The sequence below is a fragment of the Gavialis gangeticus genome, unplaced genomic scaffold, assembly GCF_001723915.1.
Source record: "Gavialis gangeticus isolate Ggan-Ray unplaced genomic scaffold, GavGan_comp1, whole genome shotgun sequence".
Lineage (NCBI taxonomy): Eukaryota > Metazoa > Chordata > Crocodylia > Gavialidae > Gavialis > Gavialis gangeticus.
In genome coordinates this window covers 5,532,285-5,539,105 of record NW_017728994.1, presented here as the reverse complement: position 1 = coordinate 5,539,105, position 6,821 = coordinate 5,532,285, and the positions used below count along the sequence as shown (strand labels likewise).

The following is a 6,821-nucleotide window of genomic DNA, read 5'->3' as shown; positions in this document are numbered from 1 at the left end:
CTGAATAAAATCACAAAGACACTCTTCATCCTTAAACTCCCAAGTGCTTTTTGGCCTTAGCTTTATGAACCTTTTTGGGGTTGCTGCCTGCAGCTTTCTGAGGTCTTTTGCCCTGTCTTTAACTCCATTGCAAAAATGTAGTTGGGCACATGCATCCCATCACCTGCATACATTCAAAATTATAAAAAATGTACCATGCACCTATTTCAGGCTTTGTAATCTGGTGCATAAAGCACCAGTGCCTGTTTACATCCATGATTTTCCCATAACACTGCTTGCACTACCTCCCATTGCACTCGTGCTTTGGTCACATAAGATTTACACTCACCACGCAAAGTTTTAGTCAGATGTTCAATCTGCTTTTCAGAGGCCAGAGCCACGTGCCTTTCTAAGCACTCTTTGGAATGACAGAACAGCTTACAATTAGGGCACCTCTGTGTCTTGCCCATGTTGTCAGGGCAGTTTGGGCTCAGGCAAAGATGACATTGCAACCTGCACGCATGGTATAACATCTGATAAAGATCGCAATAATTTCTCAAGCCAAACACCTTTTTCATATCCAAAATACCATAATAATGTTCATCATGAAGCAAAAGAAAACAGATGTCGGGGTATCTGGGTGTGTCCTGTGTTTTAAATAAACTCCTCCCATTTTTTCTTTATGCTCCACTATATGAATGTTAACCTGTTCAAGGTCTTCAAACAAAGGTACTTGGTGAAGCATAGCCTTTTGATATATAGACAGGCCTAATTTCCTGTGCAGCTCTTTGGCACCATCTGGCAGTTCGGTATCTGTGGCCCCTCCACGTTTTGTAACAGCCAATAGACTGCCTGCAAAGCACAGGTTAGTATCAAAGGTATTCAGGTTGATTAAATACTTCCTCTTTTTAGAAATGATCTGGGAATAGTGGATAGCACTTATAGCTCTACAGCTCCTACCACCTGTGCCTCTCACAATGACCATAACCAGTTGAAATGTCGAATCAAGCAATATTTCTCTCTGGCTTTGTAACAGGTTACTGATCCACTCTAAAAACAGCCCTGGGGTCATCTGGTTTAAATGAATAGATGAAGAATATAAACAGTTCACCATGCTATCTGCCTGAACATGTAACTGGGCATAGTCATTGGCCGTGAATCTCTGGCAGAGTTCTGCTACAATTTGTTCTACCCCTCTGTTTATGGCTTTGTATACCATGTGTAATGGCACATGCTTCAGATTCACAAAACAGAACTCATCTGTGTACCTCATAACCACAAACCTAGCTACAGACCACTCTTGCCTTCTCACTTGCCCCATATGTATGCCCAGTAAAACATCCTCTGCTGACTCAGGAGACCGGGGAGCATTTAAGGGGTCTTCTAAAGGGTATTCTAAATCAGATTCATTATCTCAACTGACTCTTCAGGTTTTGGTGGAGGGTTAGGCCTGGGAGGCCAGGGAACACTTGAGGGGCCCTCTAAAGGGATTCCTAAATCACATTTGCTATCCCCCCTTTCTGGCTCCATGGGTCCTGGTGGAGGGTCAGGCCTGAGAGAAGGGGGAGTATTTAAGGGGCCCTCTAAAAGGCCTTCTAAAACACCATTAGTAGGGGATCCCTTATTTTTTCTCAACAGGTGTTTAGCCTTCCCCATGATCCTCTTTAACCAGGCCCTTACTTTTCGCCCCATGAGCCACTTGCTGGTTAGCCACCCATTCTTATCCCCGGGTTTATCATGACTCCCCCTCTTATGATGGATGCCATGACTGCTGTCTGGGTTATATAGACTACTTCCTCTCTGAATAAAATTTCCCATTTTGCTCCAATAGCAATCATGATCTTTCAAAGCACTCTGCACACTCTTTCTGAGATGTATACACCTGCCAGCACCACCCAACCACCCCTCTTTTTTTCATAATAATCATGATCTTTCAAGGCAAGGTGGTTACCCCCACAAACCCCCCCCCCTTTTTTTACAATAATCATGATCTTTCAAGACACCCCACAAAAACTCCATCTTTTGTTTTTCACAGTAATCATAATTTTTCAAAAAAAGAGGAAGACCCCCCCCCCTCTTTCTCTAAAGTGTGTGAGCAACCAGTCCTGGGTTTCTTATTCACAGGACCCAGATCACCTGTTTTGGGGAGTGTGAATCCTTGTTTTTACATGTTTTTTTCAGAGGTAGGTGGCGTGTTTTCCTCAGAGGAACCATGACCTTCTGTTCTGTCCTGATTGTTTTCTGATCCTTGGGCATTATGATCTGCAGGCTGAGCATTTCTGTGGTTTTTTTATAGTGTTTGTTGAGGTCTCTGACCTGACCTAGTCCCCACTCTTCTTTGGGAGTGTTGCATGTGATCACTTAGGAAATATAAAATTTACATCTCATCACTGAGAATTCACTTTCCTCACACACTACAAATTTAAAATTTGCTAACCCCACCCTCTATCTTCACATTCACAGGGGACTAATTCATACACCATTCCTCCCACCCCAACTTCTCCTCCCCAAGAAACACATAAAATTTCAAAAGCTGATTTCAGAAAATGTACTTTTTACTACTGGATAAAAACATGAATGTATGTGTTTGGTCTTCTTTTCTATTTTAGAAGGGGTTCTGTTTGAAAACAAACAGTTACAGACTGTTGTTATAACTTAGTGTGCTTATATTAACACAGCCATAAATAACCCATCATTTTAAAATATTTTTTTACTGTACTGTGGTAAAATTGCACGTGACTTTCCTGCTAGATAAGCTCTCTGTAATATAAATGAAATGATACAATAAGTAAGTCCTCTATATTAAAAATTAAATAATACAGTAAGGAAAATAGTGTATGTATAAAGTAAAATGTAACTGTTTTAAAACAGAGTCACCACTAAAAGATTTACTCCTAAAATATGTAGAGCTCTGAACACACAGACCAGTTTTTTGTGGTCTGATTTATCTTTACAACACACCCCTCTGCTTCTTGGGAAATTCATCCCACCCAACTGTTCTACACCCCGCCATAGCATACAAACCCAGTAAAAAAATATTTTTTAAATCAGTCTTTCCATCAAAAACTTTTACAATATTTACTTGTTTATTTTGTTAAACCTTCTCCTAAGAAGGTTTTTTTAATCATTTTTCATGACCGTTAAGTCTCGTTTGCTTTATCTTTACAACAGGCCTTTTGGTAAAAGATAACCCCTTTAGTCTTAAAATATGTAGAGCTCTGAACACACAGGTCAGTTTTTTTGTGGTCTGGTTTATCTTTACAACACATCCCCTGGTTCTTGGGAAATTCAGCACCCCCAACTGCTCTACACCCCCCATAGCATACAAATCCTGTAAGAATATATTTTTAAAATCAGTCTTTATTTCCATGAAAAGCCTTTACAATATTTACTGGTTTATTTTGTTAACCCTTCTGTCGCAGGGGCACTCTGGTGCCCTGCTCCTATAGAAGGACAGGTGTTGGTTGCCGGGGCAACTGCAGTTGGTCAGCTGACCAGAAGGGGGCAGGGTCTGACCTATATAAAGGTGATCCAGGCTGAGGCCAGGAAGGCAGTTCCCTTCTGGCAGCCGTGGAAGTAGGAGCTCTGTTGGAGCAGGCCGTGAGAGAAGTCCAAGGGCCTGAAACAGCTCCCAGGTGAGGAGAAACCCCTGGTAGGGGTCTGATGGAGCTTTAGCTAGATGGCTAGAGTTTGCGTTACAGTCAGGAGGCTTATTTTTGTGTTGTAGCCAATTGGCTTATGGTTTTACTTTGTCGTTACAGCGGAGGACCGGGTGAGGCTAACAGGGGTTGAAGGAGGCCTCAGTGGGGTTCCACAGTGGTGGGGACCCCAGTGCCAGTGAGGGCACCGCATTTAGGAGTGCACTATCCCAGCCCTGAGAAGGGGCACAGAGGATGGGGGGCCAGGTAAGGACGAGGCTGCCTGGGACCCCACTGGAATTGTTGACCCAAGCAGGGGATTTAGGGGCCAGGCAAGGCTAAGGCCACCTGAACCCCAGTTGCAAGGGGCACCAGTGTGGGCACCGGCAAGAAGTCCGGAGGGTGCTCGTGTTATGCCCCAGGGTGGGCACACATGAATAGAAGCCCAGAGTAGGGTGATGCTATAGAGATGAGCCCCAGGGGAGGGCGATCCTATACAGGCAGGTGCACAGAGAGGCCCCGAAGGGGTGAGCATGCCGAGAAAAGCCCCGAGAGGGCTAGCAAGCAGAGGGGTGCCGGTTGCGTGACAAGCCCGGGGGCGCCAGTGAGGGGTGCCGGTTGCGTGACAAGCCCGGGGGCGCCAGTGAGGGGTGCCGGTTGCGTGACAAGCCCGGGGGCACCAGTCAGGGTGCAGAAAGGAAACTGACCAGACAACGTCCGGTACATCAGCGAGGCTTGGGGCATGGTAGAGGGGAGGTTGGAGCCACGCATAGCCCATAAGGCTGGTGTGCACAAAATCCATCCCTACAGAACAGGGTCCAGGATAAACAAGAGCACTGTGCCCAAGGGGACAAAAGGCAGCCTCCATTAAAAACACAGATAACATCAAAGATGTGGCGGGCGAGAACGAGGGTGCTTTATACCTAACTTGGCACGGCTGGGGCGTTAGGAGAGATCACGGCCGCTCCTAGGACCCTGTGCCGTGACACCTTCTCCTAAGAAGGGTTTTTTACAAATTCTAGTAACCATTAAGTCTCATTGGCTTTGTCTTTACAAAAAAGTCCCCATATGTATGTGCTTAGACATCCAAGACACTAAAGCAAATGCTAATTTAGGCAGCTGAAAACTGTTGATGTGCTTTACTTCTTTACTACCCCTCCCGCACAAAAAATCAGTAAAAGTTGTAAAACTTGTTTTAAACTGCTTTTGCTAAACTCTTCTCTTACGTAGCATTTTATAATTTCTAGTACCAATTAAGCATTCAATATAGGGTATGAGAGGTTTATCTTCCTCAGTGATCAAATCATAAAGAGCAGCATTAAGATCTTCTGCAGAATACACAGTGTTTGGAAGCTCACTAGCCTGAAGTAAATGTTTCTCAGTAATTCTGAGAATGTTCCTGGCAAAGCCAATAGCTATAACAGCATTGAAAATGCTCTCAAGACATACTTCCTGGCAGTTCCTGAATTGTTTCATTTATGTGTTCATCTAACCAGGTAACACAATCATGAGCACCTTGACTCCCCGATCATGAACACAACCCCAACACTTTTCAAATAGTCTCATCCTCAAACAGTATTTCATTATGCCACAAAAAGAAATGTGCACAAGAGACTTGATGAAGATTTTACATTCTTGACATGAAACAGGACCTGATGAATCAATGCCTGATTGTCTTCTAAACTCTTCATCCTCATCCAGTCTCTGTTCTCTGCAAAAACAGCCACTTCCATCTGGTGTTGACTTTACAGGTGTACTGGTGAGCAGGTTTTCTTGAGTCATTATAAAGGCTTCATCTAACTGCAAAGAAGTTCAAATTAAACCTTAGTTAGCTGCTGTTTAATCAGCCCTTAGCTTCCAAACACATACCCACTATGAACTGAACCCACACCACTATCAAAACCTAAGTGCCCCCCACAACCATGCTTCAAGTCTCTTACCAGCCTCTCTTCTTCTGTGATGACCTCTACTTCCCATGCAGGCTCTGGCACAAGGATACTCTCTTCCAAATTCTCAACATTTGCTTTGGGGGCCTGGGCCTCTTCCATTTACCTGTTCACTGGGGCTTCCTGAACAGGGTCAGGTGTCTCAAAGAGCCTTTGGGCTAGGGGACTGCCCTCCTCCTCAAAACTATTTCTACAGTAATTCTTTCTATGCAGCCGTCTAACAAGTCTTGGGGTTGTGGTGAGGGGCCTTCAAGCATTGTGTAAGAATCCATATCTGCCCCTGCTTGCCTTAGCATGGTCTCAGACAAACAGAGGGTTTGCTTGGGAAAGCAGATAGACTTGGTGTACTTGCAGCCTAAGCCCCACCCCTCTACTTGTTCCAGTTGGTTTGGCTCCATTCCTGGGGAGGTCTGAGGCCTCTGAAGCCCTTGCCAATTGGTCAAGGGTGGTGGCAGGTTGTTAGAGTGGTCACACCCCGCCCACTGCCTATGCCTGAGGGGGCTAGAACAGTCTGGGGCCTGATAGGTCATAACTGTACCACATGGTCTAGGGTGGGTCTTGTAGCATGAGTGGTAGGCTTTCAGGGGCTGAATAGGCTTCCTTCTGATGTCATGGACCATGTGGTGGTGGTGTCACACACCATGTGGCTGGGGTGGGGGTGGAGTTACTGATGTCACACACCATGTGACTGGGGTGGGGGTGGAGTTATTGATGTCACACACCATGTGACTGGGATGGGAGCAGGATTTATGATGTAACACCATGTGACTGGGGCAGTGGTGGGGTTTGTGACGTCACACACCATATGACTGGGGTGGGGAAGGGTTTGTGATGTCACACACTATTTAAGGGGAAAAGGGGGTGGAGTGTTGGGGGCAGGACTTCTGTTCCCGCCCACCTGCCACATTTGCATTGAAGGGTGGTGTTCCTATATACTACTGAAGTTTTTGATTAACCCAGCTATGTGTGGTTATAAAATGTAGAATTTTTAAAGTAAGAAGCAATCAGTTGCCTGTTGAGAGAATTCCCTCAGCAAAGCTTTGCCACAGAAGTTTCAAACAATTTTTACTCAGGATTCATTTTTTACTAATGTGTCGGTTAGGCCTGCATAACTAGAATGGTACTAGAAGTGGTTCCATCTGCAGGGTTATGCTTTCACTCAGCTCTAGAGCTGTGTAGGGGAGTTGTATTTCAAAAGGGTCAAGATTTTAGATGTTAACTTTATCTTGAATGGAAGCAAAACCTGAAAACTCAAAAT

The 6,821-nt window shown here is 44.9% G+C and overlaps 1 long non-coding RNA gene across 1 annotated transcript; it reads right to left on the bottom strand.

The window, feature by feature from the left end:
- Positions 1 to 3,323: 3,323 nt before the first annotated feature.
- On the bottom strand, positions 3,324 to 6,150 carry LOC109287294. Its single transcript, XR_002094819.1, has 2 exons — positions 4,607 to 6,150; positions 3,324 to 3,389 (listed from the first exon to the last, which is right to left on the bottom strand). It is a non-coding gene; the product is annotated as an uncharacterized LOC109287294 (long non-coding RNA).
- Between the last annotated feature and the right edge of the window lie 671 nt (positions 6,151 to 6,821).